Source organism: Dermacentor andersoni, chromosome 6 (assembly GCF_023375885.2).
Source record: "Dermacentor andersoni chromosome 6, qqDerAnde1_hic_scaffold, whole genome shotgun sequence".
NCBI lineage: Eukaryota > Metazoa > Arthropoda > Arachnida > Ixodida > Ixodidae > Dermacentor > Dermacentor andersoni.
In genome coordinates, this window is record NC_092819.1 from 29,062,630 (window position 1) to 29,078,069 (window position 15,440).

The 15,440-nt window shown below is 45.2% G+C and overlaps 1 protein-coding gene across 1 annotated transcript in view; it reads right to left on the reverse strand.

Moving 5' to 3' along the window:
* The window catches only part of LOC126521455 (metabotropic glutamate receptor-like), a 285,492-nt gene that overhangs the window by 70,772 nt on the left and 199,280 nt on the right, over positions 1 to 15,440 (reverse strand). The window lies entirely within an intron of this gene.

The following is a 15,440-nucleotide window of genomic DNA, read 5'->3' on the forward strand; positions in this document are numbered from 1 at the left end:
GTGCATAAGAAAAATCACCGTAGAACATATGGTTGTGCGTTCGAGCGAACGAATATATTATAGGGTGAACATAAAGCTTTATGAGGGACGATAAAGGACAAGGTAACTAAACGGCGTGTATATTCAGTCACGCAAGGGTGAAACATGTACGTTGAAAATCACAGGATGAGTGTTCTGGGCATGACATCTCGTTCTCTTTGGCTGTTGTAGTTTCCCTAGGAGTGCCTAGGAAAACCATCGCGACAGAACGGAAGACAAAACTTGACAATGGTAGCGATTCAGGCATGTTGGCACGGCATACTGCAACGAGTAGTGCAAATAAACGCACGGACGAAAAAAAAGCGCATGACAAACGCTCTAACTACAAGAACATTCAACTTCCGCCTCGTAGTACGAAAAGAAGGCAGTACGAAAAGCTGTCTGAATGAAGGAAGAAGAATACAGTAATGTCCGCAATATGGCAGACGCATCTGCCTTAATGTCATCACGAGACCAGGCGCGGGTTGTTCACGTGACATTTGAGTGAGTGAGTGAAGAAACTTTATTGGAGGTCTGGCGAGGATGCGAACTCGTCGCGCACCCGGCTAGTCCCATGTCGGGACTGGCAGGTCTAGCCCACCGGCCCGCTCGAGGGCATTTCCCAATTTCTTCCTCACGTGCATAGTGGAGTCGAATCTCGGCACTTCACACATGTGCCCAGGCGTCGAAAGGATAGTGACGTGATGGCTTGAACAAGCGCGTCAGTTCAATAGACACGAAGGGATAAATCAGCGCTTGTGTGATCTTGTCACTTGTCCTTCTATGATTTCAATACAGTGTGTGTCGAAAGGGCGTGTCTCTTTATTTCGTGTTTCGCAGTAATCGTTGTTCTTTACCTTTTTTTGTCTTGTTCTCGGTGGTTTATATCCTTGTTTCTGTTTTGTTTTTTCGTGTGCTGCGCTCTTCAATCCACTCGCTGTGACAGCTGCGAGCCACCTCAGGGAGCCCTTCTGACCTGGCCATATATCACTGGTTAGAAGCTGTCGATGGGGATTAGGGAGATCACGTAGGAAAGGGCTCCTCTCGAACGTGTTGCGTTTTCTTTTTCTTTTTTTTTTTTGCCAGCGAGCGATAGGACAAATCTTCACGGGAGGATGATGGTGACTTATTGGCATCGTCCTTGAAATGGTGCGGTGACAAATAGTCACGTAGCCTGCTTGAGTTACTCAGGTAGGCTTTACATGATTTTAATGCCTAGCACTTCTTTATATAAATCTAATCTGTTTTGTCTTCCTCAGAATTTCTCTATCTACCTTGTAACGCTACCTATGCCTCTGATAGCTCCGGTCGTATCAATATTTTCCCGGCTTTTTTTCCACCAACACTCAAAACCTCTCTTGCTTATCCCAGCTGCTGACTGGTTGATGCTTCCTTCCACTTCGAATCCAAGCGCTTTTGGAGGTGTACATTACCTGTGGGTCTCACTGGGGGAATCCTCTCGGATTGCGTTATGATGTCCTGAGTCGTCTCCGGGTTTTTTCTGCAGCCTACACACGCATCATCTCGTCACGAATATTTGCACCGGTATGTTTTTTTTTTCTTAGGCAACCAGCTCGACCATCAAATAGCAAGGCACTTCCCTTCCTGTTATCGTAGAAATTTTCTATCTTAATTTTTTCTTCTTCTCATTCTTGTAAATCTCCATGGTGTTTTCTGTTTCCACTTTTTGCATGTAATTCACTGTCGTACAACTTTCAATTACCCTTTACTTGGTTGCCAACTTTGTTGACCTCTTCCTCCATTCTGTGTCCACGATTTCCAGGTACAGATGCATGTGCACTTTAGCTGCCCATTTATTTTGATCTATGTTCCTGAGTATTTCTTCAAAACTAATTTCGCGCTTCGCTGCTCTGACTTCAAACGAGGCCCAATACATGTCACCCTGCACTACCTCATTTGTGGTTTTACTGTGGGCTCCCAACGCCAACCGGCCTACCGATCTTCGGCTGACTTCCAACTCAGACAAGATATCCGATTTCAAGCACAGAATGGAATTTGCGAAGGTTAGCGCTGGCACCACTGCTACTTTCTTGATTCCATGCAGCACCTCAGGTTTACTGCGGCCCCAAAGTGCTCTGTGTTTCACTATTGCTGCATTACGCTTGCCCTTTATCTTCAAATTGTCTTGGCGGGTGTTCGAGTAAGTCTTTCCTTCGGTTATGTGTACGTCGAGATATTTATATTGTTTGATTATAGGTACGACTTGCTGTTGAATTGATCCCGCGTAATTACTAGTCTCTTCAGTGTAATTCCTGCAATGCCACATGCACCGGCAAGTGTTCGTATATATCTTGTATTGTCCGGTAGTAGCGCTATGTCGTCCGCATTACGTCATTTCTGGGACCTTCTGGTGCACCATTTGTCTATTACGCATGTATGATAAATCAAACCAATAAACATAAACAGTATTCATCAATACGGCCTTCCACATGCAACAGTAACTAAAGTACAGGTACGGACTGAAAGTGGCTCCACTCAACAGCGTGTGTACTTACTGTTCATGAGTGGCAGTTCTGCGGAAACCATGGCTGGTTATGAACTTAACCTGGTTATGGCTATGGTTATGGTAACTTATGACTGGTTATGAACATTTACCACATCATATATGCTATGGTAAAACACGTTCTTTGTAGTAGGATCGCTATTAAAAAAAAAAAGCGATACTGCATCCCCATTGTCTGTCACTAGCATATACACGTCTAAAACACACACGTTAATGTTCAGACAGAAGTGGAAAGGCGTTTTGGTAAAGAAAAGAGGCTTTGAAAAAGTTGTCGAGCATTGAAGAGTGAGAAATAACGTAAGGGAAGGTATTTATTTACTTAGGCATTTTAGCGTTACGTTGTACCACATAGATTTCTCTACCGAATGGCAAAAGTTTACTGTGCAGTCATAGATGCGTCTCGCATCTCCAGGTGAAACTGCTGCGAAATGAAACCTTGTTCATAAAAAAAAAAAAAAAAAAAAAAAAAAAAAAAAAACACGTTCCACTCGTGAGGTTTCTGCTACTCTCCATGTTCTACGATGTGTTTACAAGTTAATACAAAGCAAATTTGATTTCACATGATATCCTATATGTAACTAATTTAAATGTAAAAAATATGACTAACTGAAATATTCAGCGAAGGAAGACTGGCACCAAAATCGAAGGGACGCTATAATTATTATATCCTGGTTCACATGAATTAATTTCCCACGCATGCTTGCGGAACAATGTTATTGTTGCCGTACGTAATCTATTCATATCACATCGTGTTAACATGCTTTCCTCATTAAATAACTTATATTTTGTTGTGACAATATAGTTGCGAGCATTTTCAACAACATCGCAATAAATAATTTATTTCACTCGAGTTTCTGGGAACAAGAGAAAACAATGCAACCATTTCACGTTACACGGAAGACTAAGGAGTGTTTTCAATATCGCTGTATGCTTCTCACTGCAATACATACACGAGTTTCGATAAGTCCTTAGGCTATTTGTGTGTGTCTGATACACGGCATCTCGGATGGGTTTCGGCGATGGACATTCGCGGCGAGTGGCTTGAAGGGGAGAAATGCTGGTGCTTGCCAGAATAGTTACTTCATTTCTCAAAGTAGGCAGTTGTCGGCACTCGTAACCGTGGCCTGCTTTGTGATCCTTCGTATGCATAGATCCTCGTAGATATGAAGGCACAAACTAGTTCCGTTCTCTCTCCCACCCAAAAAGAAAAGAAGAAAGGACATCTGAAACAAGCTGCTTCTCGTGTCACACTGTTTCGTCCCACGGGAGCGCAGCAGCGCGTGCCTCGATATGAGGCAGTTGCATTTCTTACTTTATGTAAAGAAAATGTTTGCGTGTTATTTTTCAGCGCTTAGGAAATATTTTTATCGCACCTGATATAGCACATTGAAAGAAATATTCTGCGGCTTTACATGCCAATACCGCGATCTAATTATGACGCACGCCGTGTTGGTGGACTCCGGAATAATTTAGACCACCTGGGATTCTTTAACGTGCACCTGACATTTCCCCTTACACTTCCCCTAGTACAGGGTAGCAAACCAGAATCTTACCCAGTTAAACTCCCTGCCTGTCCCATCCCGTTTCTCTCTCTCTTCTCAACGCCCGGATGTATTCCTCTATTTTCACCCCCCTCGAAATGCGTTTGCGCCGCAGCCGAGATTTTATCCCTTGACCTCATTGCAGCGCGACACCATACCTACTAAGCTACCACAGCTTAGTGATATAGCTACTAAACTATCAGAGTGCATCTTCGTATACCCTTATAGCTACCACGCCGAAAGTTCGGAAAGTGCCAGCACACGTGCGGGCCGATCTGTAAACATTGATAAACCCTGCGAGCATGTTTTTCACGAGCAAGACTCTAACACCATAACAGCTGTAGCGCTGCTCCTGACGGTTGTGGCAACACGTTAGCCGTCCGGCACTTCGAAAGCTCCTCGCGTAGGCGTTGACGTCCTTCCGAGCTCAGCACCCCTCAAAACCTTTCAACGCGATGTTGGAAGCGTGGGATTGTCTCCGTATCCACCTGGTATTTGTCGTCTACTGCGAGCTGCACTTTCTGTGGCAGAACGCGGTACGCAGACGGCCGCCTTGCGAGAGGTGCTCGCAGAGAGCTGCCAACCATTGCGCAGCAAACACGGAACTTTAGCACTGGCGGTGCCGCAGGCGTCCGAACAACTAATCCCGTTAATGTGACGAGCGAGCGGCTGTGTTTGGTCGCGTGATCTCGCCGAAAATCGAAGACCGTTCACGCGATGTACCGATGTTTGCGCCATCGCCACTGGCAAGCGAGGGAAAAAAAGAAAGAAAGACGAAGAGGGAGGATCTCGGGCAGGCTCGGGTTGTTTTGCCAGGGATGAGCGCGTACGAATGCCGGGGAAATGTAACTTCATTTGCTTTTTTTTTTTTGCTTTTTTTTTACGCCGCATCTATGCTGAAATGCTAGCGTTGATGTTGTGAAAAATATCGACAGTGAGAGATATCGAGCCTTTCAGACTGAGAGCTGTACGTTGAAAGCGATGTACTACGTAAACTCCACAACGGCGTGAAGTTTGCCGCACGCGGGCTTGTGCGTAATCCCCATAACAAAACGTTTGTTTTTCCGACCTAAATATACAGACAAGTGTAGTTGTAAAAGCCCGTAACAGCCACGAAAGAAAGCCCTACTCAAAACAGAGATTAGATCAGAAAAAATAGTTTTATGTTATGGCTCGAGTTGCACTTGGGCAAATGGGGAAGGGGTCGGGCTAAGCATGGCTTGCTATGTTAGCCTCACATGCGAAGTTACAAGCTGAGTTGAGTTTTTCTTTAGCGATAGACCAGCTTGGGCCGGGGCTCGTCTCGTGATTTCCTTTGTACTGCGCATTAACACAAGAGGTATAGCACGCTTTGGTTTACTTCACTGGCGCACGCATAACGTCTCGGTTGGGGCTGTGAATGCGATTGTTTGTAGTCGTTAATTGCCGTCAGGCCTTCCATAATGACCATGTCGCCCTTCATGGCGTATTCTGCACTTTTGCTACATGATTACAAGCACTGGTGCCGTTGCCATCAAAGATCACACCGAGGAGGTCGCATCAGCGGCGCTTCTTGAGGCAACGTAGTTTATCTATATAGTGCCTTGCTGTAGAACGTATACGGGGGACGACAAATGGATTGGGAGCGGTGATTGACTATTACCAGCCCGCTAACTATAACCATCCATCACAGCCCGTGGGTGCTCTCGATAGAGCGTTGCTTCTGTTGAACATACCTGTTGAACTTGCGGGTTGACGGATGTGTAAACTTGTCGAAGCCTTAGTCCATTATAGCAGTTGAATTAAAGTGCCAAGCATATCCGAGCATATCCGGAACAATAAAAGTCGTTGCTGGGTTAGTTGATAACTGCTCGCTTGATCCGTATTAGTACAGACTAAATAAAAAAAGGGATACGTGGAAAATTGATAGAACAGCTAGGCGCTGTCATGGAACAGAAGTTGCTGGTCTAAGCTGCCCGTGAATTGACCCTGCTGAAAGGGCCCACTGTTCTTGAAGTTCACGAAAGCCTGTGGCTGAGCGAGCTGTTCACAGTTAACTTGATGACCTACAGATAACTCGGTAATATGTGGCTCAGAAATTTGTTCACAGATAACTCGAGTTATGCGACAGGATAGCGCCTCTCCTGCCCGCTTCCTCGTATTTTGTCGTTTTGATTGGGCTGGAATGTGTCAAGTTGACAGACTTAATGAACGCGCGTATGCGACAGCATGGAGACACGCACACGGTCACGCGAAGCGAATGCCCAGAGATACAAGGACATACGAGACCAGCGTGAAGGCTTCACACTAACCGGCCCCCATCGAATGAGCTAACATCTGCATTCTCAAACAAACAAACCCTTCTGTAACAAGCAAACTTCTTTAACTTTCAAATCCTAAAGAGAAGTGTTTCTATCCAACATCGGAACTGTGAAGGATCTGAACAAGAGAAGATGGTTTTCCCGCAATCTACACATCAGACTATGGGCAATGTGAGATATAATCAATTTGCAATTTATTTAGTCATTTGCAGCTGGCTGCCCCGAGTTTGGCTGCGACCTGCTAAAAAAGTTGGTTTGTTTCACTTCACCAATGCTCACCCTTCGTTATAGTTTACCAATTTATTCTCATGCAGTAGCCGGCGACACAATGTGCTTCGTGCCAGCGTTTACAATTCGTATTAAACAAACAAACCAGCCCATCGGCTCGCAAAGCGCACCGCCTTCTCCTAGTCGTTTGCGTCACCTGCCGCTGTAAATCGAGTCCTTCGCGCGAACGCTCCGTGCCGCGAGTGCCTGCCACACGTGGTCGCAACAAGTCGCGGCTGGCGTGTCAGCCGCTGCGTTCAGTGCAGTGATTTATAGGAGCGGGTGCGCCGAAGGGTGTTTCGCGCTGAAGGGAGGGACAGTTGACAGCGCCGCTTGCTAGTAAGTTTCACGCGGCGGTCCTCGTCGCCCTGGTCGCGAAGCGATGTGTCTCTCTCTCTCTCTCTCATATATATATATATATATATATACACACACACACGCACACACACACACACCCCGCTGCTGATTCGAGACAAATACGTCGCCACCTCCTGAGACGTCGTATATCACGCGAGCCGACCAACCTGCGCGGTTGTTGACGTCGGCTTCGTTGGCTTGAAATTTACCTTCTTGTTTTTCCCCCACGTCTTCTGGGCCTCTACATCTCTTCCCTGCAATTTCTCCCGTCCTGAACGCAACGGTGGGCGCTCCACGTTTTACAGTCTGAAGGCGGTTCTCGACGCCCACGCTTTGCGCCACTCGAAGTGGCTACTTTCGGAAAGGTGAAGGGAAGAACATATTCTTTACAAACAGCGTGATCGTCAGGTGGGTTAGTTCAAAACGACGTTGACGACGCCGATAAAAAAACTGACTTTGAAAGTACGCAACAAATCACAAACGAGATGGAGAACAGAGTGAAAAAATTTCGCAAGGCTGCTTTCTGTTCCTCTGTCAAGTTACGTTGACACAATTTGCTCACACGTGATTGTCTGCAGACAGTATGAGTGAGAATCTATGCCAGCGATGCTTCACTGTAACGCTGGATCAATTATTGCTACACTATAGAAAAAAAATAGAACGAATGGAAGTTGCAAAATCTCTTTGTGTGTGTGTGTGTGTGTCCTTTGGGCTATGCTCACCCGATGGATCTGGTATAAACATGGTCTGTTGCATCTCCAGAACCTCTGGATATGTAATTCACGAATTAACTATTGTTCAAAAGAACTAAGTGAAAGTATATATTTCTGTGCGAGCAAGTTATACATACTGAAAACATACGCTGAACGCTGCAAAAGCTTGTAGTACGGACCATGACGACGAGGTGGTATGCTCACAAGATTTACCTTCGCATTAATTCCCTTACTACGTCGAAATATTGCGGCCATGGCAGCACTAAAACTAAGCGAGCATGGTAAATGACGTAAGGCGCGCTAAACATACCCTCAAACGCAGGTTCTTGATTGAGTCTTATTTACTCAAATAAAATGGGCATATAAATTTTGCTGAACGACAGTAACGATTAAATATTTTTATTTAATTCTACGTCAATGCAAGAAACGAGCGAGAATAACCTCTTGTAAAGTATTAGTTTGTAATATAGATACGAGGACCCATTACGCGTACAGCTGAAGTAATAGCGTAATTGCTAGCAGCATAACGAGGGAACTTCGAGAGACCACAAAACGAACACATCTCAAGAACAGTTTCTTCCTTCAAGGCCACAAGAATAGACGGGAATTGATTGATTGATTGATTGATTGATTTAGAGTGATTGGTAATACAGACAAAACGGGAGAGAAAAAACATTAGTATATGCAGAGATGAAATAGGTGCTTGGAGAATCACTGTTTTACGGGAACGTTAAATTTCAAGATTAAATTCTGGGGTATTACGTGTCAAAAACCACAATCTGATTGTGTGCGACTCCGAAGAGGGCTACTCCGCATCAATTGTGCGAAAAATTAAATGCGAACAAGAAATCTGAAAGAAAAGAAAGAAAAGAAAACACGAAGAAGGAGACAACGAAGGAACAAACAATACGGAAACAAGCGCACGGAAACCGCCGACGGGCAGGATCTCTCCCGAGCCCTACCCCCTGGAGGTGAGGGGGGAAGAAGGGAATGGGACCCCGGAGAAAAAGGGCGGTTTAGAACTCTGCTATCTGTCTCGACATTTCCTGCGGCTGCCTTGCTTATCCGGCCATTGTTTGTCGCCGTATAAACTGGTAACTTCGCGCCGGAAGTGAAGATGCAGAAGTCGCGACCCAACGGCGGCGCTTCCAACCTGTGAAACCGAAGCGGCAACCGCACGGTTGCGTACGTCCGTAGTATTTCCGGAAAACGGCGCCACGTCTTCTTTCGCGCAGCCTAATGGCCACGGTTGGAATCGCGACTGAACGTTAACTGTTATAAATGGTACCAGTTGCATTTTATTTCCGCGAGGGCATTGCATATTCAGGAGAGGTGTTTCGGCTTATCCACAAATTACTCCTCCGTACAAAGCTTGGTGGCCCGTGAGAAGTGCGGGCGGGCGGGCGGGCAGGCGGGCTAACTGACCGGCGTGAGATGGATGGCGGCACAGTGGATGGGGGGTCCGGTTCCAAATTCATTTCCGGCCATAATGTCCGAGTCAGGTTCCACCCAGTGCTGCCAGATTGCCACGCGCAATCTTCCCAAGTGAAGAAAGAATTACAACGACGTTTAAGGTTATTAGGAAACTATGGAGGTTAAAGGAATTACGACGCTTACATATCGTCATACCACTGGGAAATTTGTAACAAAAGCATTTTGTCGTATTTCATTTCCTTATTTATCGACCACAATAGCAATTAAGGAAGTCTTGACGTCTGTTCTAGAGGGTCTATTACCCAATCCTCGCTTCCTTTGTCATATGCCCTAAAATATTAATAATACAAAACAAATTAGAGCAGGCTAATTGCTGGTTGCCTATAAAGTTAAGAACAAACATCATGCTCCCTTTTCACAGGACTTTCTTTAATAGCAAGAGCGTTGCTTTCTAACAGGCTGCACAGATTAAAAGTAGCGAAAAGCCGTTCTTGAGATTTGCGTGATCAAGGAGCCCTAATAAGAAAGATGGTCGAAAAAACAAAAACAAAAAAAAGGCAGAAAGCAACAGCAGTTCATAGTACGACGAAACGACAAGCCAGCGCGTTCCTGCCGTCACTAACGAACCGAGTAGATCTTCTAGGTAAACAGAGGGCAGAAATTCCAGCTCCCAGTTTTGAATTTAGAAGCGGGAGCCTTTCTCGATTCTTTCGGCGTGCCCTTTCGTGATGCACCACTGCCAAGTGCTTTCTTTTATCTCTCTCTCTCTATCCCTCTCTCTCTCTTTACCCTTTCGAAGAACTACTCGTGCGCAGGTCGCTCCATTCGAGGAGGCCATGCTTTCTTACCGTTGGATTCGAGAAGAGGTGGGGAACTTCAACTGATCGCAGACGGGATGCTCTCCTTATTTATTGTTCTTTGCTTTCTTTTTATTTTGGTTTTTATAATCACCTATTTCCTCTGACGCTTTGCTTTCTTAAGAAAGAAAATAACAAGGGTAAATGAAGCGCTCTTAACAAATAACAACATTCAGGCTAGGAACACTCTAAGGACGCCGCCAAACGCCCAAGCACAACAAAAAAGTGCAGCAGTGCTGCAGCGGCAGTGACGGGAGAGAACAAAAAAATAGAGGTCCTGAAGCTTGACTTTGAAAGTGGAAAAGGAGGGGTCGTTGTTTAGAGGCGGAAGGCCAAATCGTTCAATGCAATAGACAAAAAAAGAAAAAATAAGTAGGAAAACTGCAACGGCGTGAGGTAGGACTTTTCTTCACGCACTTCCGGTCCGCTTCACCAGTGAGGCACCACAAGACGCGGAAGTCATTGGAAATTGGTGTTTGTCTAAACGGTTAGCCGAAGCGTGCTCAGCACGCCGAACTTCACTGCTGGCGGAGAGGCGTAAGCTGGTTCGTACTTGTGGGGGGAGGGGGAGGGGAAGACGCGCCGTTTGTTCGTGCTCACAGGAGGCGGCGTTTAATAAAGAAGCCACGCGCGACGTAGAGTGCCCACCTCCCCGCTACCTCCCTTGTTTGCCTTACGAAGGCAGGGTCGATGGCAGGGGTAAAGGTAGGAATGGCAACGCTAAACGACGCTGACGTCTTACTACTTGCGTCAGAAGGAATGCCGTCAGTCGAGGCAAGCGAGTCTGAAAACAACAAACGACGAAATGTGAGGCATTGTAGAGTAGGCGACGTATGTGACAGCGGGCTGTAAAATAGCACCTGGAGCTTCATGTCGCCATGTTTGAGGTAGAGAGCTCAGACTTTTATATATGAATTATGTAGAACTGTCGTTAGTTCTAGTGGTAATTCCTTTGCGAATACTCTCTTGGCTTGCTCTTTATGAAGGTGCCACGTCACGTTCCTTCAGCTATCACGGTCACTGCTTGGGACTTCATCTGTGCTTATGCCGCTCATCAATCCGCCTGCCATTGAGCGCACGGATTACATGGATTGCAGAGCAATGTTGGACTGGTATGATATGATTTAACATTTCAAGTGGGAGTGCTATCTTGCCTTACAACTTTATTAAGTCAGGTATCGCTTTCACTGCCTCACGCTTCGTTTGAGATTGCAAACTTTTTAATGCGTAAGCCTTCTTGGCAAGTGCCCCAGTAAAACCTATCTGTCACGCGAAAAGTGTCATGCCTTGTATCTGCACAAAAATGCATAATTTACAAGATTAAGACATTTGATCGTTATAATAGTGTAAATGTAGATGACTGGTAGCTTTATTATCGATAAGGAGCAATTTAAACTCGCCAAACGAAAATTGATCAGAAAGGAAACCGTCCTCGCCAGGCCACCTTGAAAGGCTTGTTTCCCGCATTACGGTTGTATGTGCTGAGAAGCCTGCTGTGGGACTAGTGAAACGTGATAATAATTTCATAATAATAATAAATCATTAGTGGAGATACAAAAAAGAAAAAGTGAAGTCGCCACGTCAAGGTAGTAACATAAAAGGAAAAAAAAAGAAAATAAGATAAAGAAAAGGCAAAGAGCAACAGTAGTGACATTGGTTGTGACGGCTCAGTTTATACGATCGCTTTGAAGGGGCCATGCAGCTTCTTGGCAACTCATGTCCTCAGCGTTGAGTACACGGATTTCATTTCTTTGGCACCGGAAAAGTGATGAGTAGACGTGAATAAGCTAGTAAAAGCAAGTAAGCAAAAACGAAGTAACAGCCGAACCAAATAATTCTTACGCACTATTACGCAATTATCGGAATTACTGTAGCATTTTTAATGCGAGAGCATTATATGGCTCATAAAGCGAAAGACGCGGCGTTGGCATGACCTCGCCATGGTCCGAAAAGGCTATGAACCTTCGAACTTTGGTAGGAATCGAACCCACGATCTTTGGTATTAATTTAGGTGAACTTAATTAACATACACTTAATTAAAGCACTCGAAACCACGACTGTTGGTGGGATTTGAACCTTAGACCTTTGGTGTTAATGTAGGCGAAATTGATTAAGATAGGAGTTAAGGCACTTGAACCAACGATATATTGTGGGAGTCGAAACCTCGACCTTTGGTGGGGCTCCAACCCACGACCTTCGGTGTTCAGGCGAATTAAGGCACAGATAATTAAGGTACAGTTAATTAAGGGTCTCAAACCCACAGCCTTTGACGAGAGGCGAACCCATGACCTACGGTGGTAATTAAGGCGAAGTTAATTAAACCACAGTAAACTGAGGCCGTCGAATCCACGGCCTTTGGTGAGGGTCGAACCCACGAACTTTGTTATTAAGGTGAAGTTAATGAAGGTGTGTGTGTGAAAACATTTATTGTAATGAGGTCTGGAGGCTCGACTTCTTAAGCCAAGGCGGGCCGCTCCCACGTTGGCACTGTCAGGCCAAGCCTTTCAGCGACATCATGCCCTCTGGACGGCCCTTAGTTGGTCCTGAAACAATGGGCTTTGAATCCTTTTCTCCCACTGTGTCCATTCTTCAACGAGGTTGGGGAGAGTCGCGGGACACCCCGCCAGCATATGTCTGATTCCAATGACGCCATTACAATCGTTGCAGTCCATTTTAATCTCCCTCTCTGGATATATTTTATTAATGGTCTACGGTGTGGGATATGTACCTGTTTGCAATAAGCGCAGTGAGACTGTCTGAGCCCTGTTAAGTTTTGAATGTGGCAAAGGGAATTGCCTGCGTCCTAAATAGTAGTGTTTGGTAATGTCATTGTATGTTATTAAATGATCTCTAGATTCCCTGGCTTGATGGTGAAAGGCTCCGTTGTGACTGTCACCGTTAGCACGTCCTCGTGCCAAGTCATGAGCAACCTCATTGAGGTTTATCCGAGTCTCGTCCACTTTCCCCATATGCGCAGGAAACCATCGAATTTCAGTTCTCATAATCCCAATGTTTTCAAAAAGTTTAGCTGCAACACCAGCTACGTAGCCTTTATCAAAACACTTTATAGCGGATTTCGAATCACTGTAAATGCAAGCCCACTTATTACTCCTGATGGCTAGAGCAATTGCCACTTGTTCCGCCACCATGGGTTCCTTGGTAAAAATAATGATAGCATCTTGCACCTTCCCTTGATAATTTGAGACAATGGCCGTATATGCTTCTTTACTTTTCACCCAGGCTGCATCAACTATAGCTGCCAATTGGTTCTGCTGTTCTATTTCCTGCAAGAGTGCTTTAGCTCTTGCCTTTCTCCTTTCGACATTATATTCTGGATGCATGTTTCTGGGGAGAGGGTTGGTTCTGATCTTGTTACTAACGTCAGTCCTTAATTCTACTTCTGCCTCTATTGAGTTCCTTGATGTATTCAGTTCTGCACCTATTGCTTGTAATATGTTCCTGCCAGCTCATGATTTTGTCAATCTTTCGTGTTGCTCTAGCCGTTGGGCCTCCGCGATTTCTTCCATTGTGTTGTGCACCCCTAGACTCATGAGTTTGTCAGTTGCAGCATTACTGGGTATCCCTAGGGCTACTTTAACGAGCTTCCTGAGCCTCACAGTAAGTTTGTTAAGTTCTGCCTGCTTCCATTTGAATAATCCAGCCACAGAAGTGAAGTGACAGAGAGCAAAGGCGTGTATTAGCCTCAAAGCGCTGTCTTCTCCTAAGCCTCTGTGTCTATTGGTAATTCGCCTTAGTAACCTAATGACTTCATCTGTTTTATTCGAGATATGTTGTATTGTTTTATAGTTAGCATTGTTTCCGTCTATGTGATACCCAAGAACCTTGATTGTTTCCACTAGCCTGACTGCGGATCCTTCATGAGTGTATAAGCACACTCTTGGCTCATCTTCCGGAATGTAACCTCTTGGTTTGCGACCTTTTCTGCGATGTTTAATGACCAAGAGTTCTGATTTGGCTTCCGAGCATTTCAACCCTATGTCTTTCAGTGTGTTCTCTACAACATATAAACTTTCCTGTAATCTGGTCTCTGTCTGTCCTACATTACCCTTGGCACTCCATATGGTTATGTCGTCGGCATATACCACATAATGTATACACTCAATTTTCTCCAGATTTCTTGCAACCTTGGACATTGCTAAATTAAATAGCATAGGTGAGAGCACAGCCCCTTGTGGAGTGCCCCTATTTCCCAAATTCTTAGCTTCTGATTTAAGCACACCCAGCATGAGTTGTGCAGTTCGATTTCCGAGAAAGTCCTTAATCATGTTAAAAAATCTCTTACCTAACCCCATCTCCGATAGGACGCCAAGTATTGCCTTATGCTTTATATGATCAAAAGCTTTTTCCACATCCAATCCCAAAAGAGCTTTCGTATGCGCTGGGCTGGCCTGTATAAGTTGGTGTTTGATCAGCAGCATAGCATCCTGAGTTGACAGCCCGGGACGAAAGCCGATCAAGTTGTATGGGAAGATGTCGTTCTGCTCAACGTATCTAGTGAGTCGATTCAGGATGACATGTTCCATAGCTTTGCCTAGACATGACGTTAAGGAAATAAGACGGATGTTGTCCAGAGTGAGTTGTTTTCCTGGCTTTGGTGTGAGGATAGTATTGGCCACTCTACATTCCTCTGAGTATACCCCATTTCTCCAACGTTCATTGAAATGTTCAGTTAGATAAGAAATTGATTCATCATCCAGATTTCTTAATATCTTGTTAGTTATTCCGTCAGGTCCAGCCGCCGATCTACTATTAAGACTGTGAAGAGCCGCCCTCACTTCACTCTCAGCGAAGTCCCGGTCAAGTTCTTCACATATGCCTCCCGTATATTCGGGGCTCTCGTCTTCTTCGTTTGGTTGTTTAGGCGGGAGATATTTGGCTGCGAGACTATCCATGATATCCTTCTGTGTTTTATCTTGACTTTCCTGATGAACCAACTTAGATATAGCTGTTCTCTTGCTTGTCCTTGTTTCATTCTCGTTGAGCAAGAGCTTGAGGAGGTTCCCGCTACCTCCATGTTTGCGTCTACCATCAGCCGAATTGCAGATCTCATCCCACTGTTGCTTCACGAGGGTCTTCGAGTGATCATCAATTTCTCTGTTTAATTGCGCTATTTTTTTCCTTAGCCTTATGTTAAGTCTCTGCGTTTTCCATCTCTGTAATATAGACTGTTTGGCCTCAATCAGATGCGCCAGCCTGCTGTCCATAGCCTCAATATTTTCCTCTGTCCTGATTTCTTTAGTGGCCTCTTTGACGTCCTCTCTGAGCTGGATGACCCACGTCTGAAGGGGATCCTGCTCGGCATCTAGAGGCCCCATTTTCCTTCTGTTCGCTCTGATTTTTCTGAACTGATCCCAGTTAATGAAGGTACAAATAATTAGAGTTAGTTAAGGCACTCGAACCCACGACCT